We start from the raw sequence: 1,124 nt of genomic DNA on the forward strand, positions 1-1,124 counted from the left end.
TATTACCTTCATCATCATCATCATCGTCATCATGATCATCACCATCATCATCATCACCATCATCATCATCATCATCATCATCATCATCAGTATCATTATTACCATCATCATCACCATCATCATCGTCATCATGATCATCACCATCATCATCACCATCATCATGATCATCAGTATCATTATCATCATCATCATCATCATTATCATCACCATCATCATCATCAGTATCATCATCATCATCATTAGTATCATTATCATCATCATCATCATCATCAGCCTTGTTCATTTTAAATTCCCCACCAATCCCCAGACAATCTTAAAGCAACTAAAACTAGAAAAGTTTTAGAAAAACTAGAGTTCAGAAAAAACAGGCTGACTGTAATAAAACAGGCAGCCAGAGAGCAGGCGGCGGTCTGCCGGAAGCTTTGGAGGGACTTCTGCCTTCCAAATTAAAAACACGCAGAGGAAGAGGATGCTGAAGGACTTTATTTCTGGATGGAGCGACACGTCCTACCACCTCATCTGCTGCAGATGTAAAAGCATCCTCTGCTTGGCTTTACGTCTGCCGTCGCTTTAAAATTCTATTCCCAACTGAAACCAACATGCTTTAATTAGTGAAGTGATAGTTTATTTATAATCTATGCCTGGTGTAGACCCACCCCATCTAATAATAAATAACCTCAGAGTTACTAGGATTTAAAATAAGGCACCAGGCAGTGCTACCTACAGCTGCTTTCTACTTCCAGCTCCTCATTAGGGGTCAAATACATCAGGGAGGCGAAGCTCAGTGGAACGGAGTCATAAGGACATAAATTTGTATTTTTAAATCTAACCTTTTGATGTTCAGAAATAGCTAAAAATGTAAAGTCGGCAGAAGTGAAGAAAGGGCTTTTGTACAAATCAGATTAGACACAAATTTTTAAAATATAAATACCATTTTAGAGAAGAAAAATCAGCTCTAACACTTAGAGAACGACATTTATTAAGGGCTGAACTCATGAATGTCTGAACATTATTAAGTGAATTAAGTTTTATCCTTTCATGGTTCCTTTACTGCTGTGTGTTACACTATAGTTGGGGTGCTGGCGTCCTGGAGATGATGGGCAGTGATCCGCCCACCACTGCTG

Source organism: Cyprinodon variegatus, unplaced genomic scaffold (assembly GCF_000732505.1).
Source record: "Cyprinodon variegatus isolate N-32 unplaced genomic scaffold, C_variegatus-1.0 Scaffold1188, whole genome shotgun sequence".
Classification (NCBI taxonomy): Eukaryota; Metazoa; Chordata; class Actinopteri; order Cyprinodontiformes; family Cyprinodontidae; genus Cyprinodon; species Cyprinodon variegatus.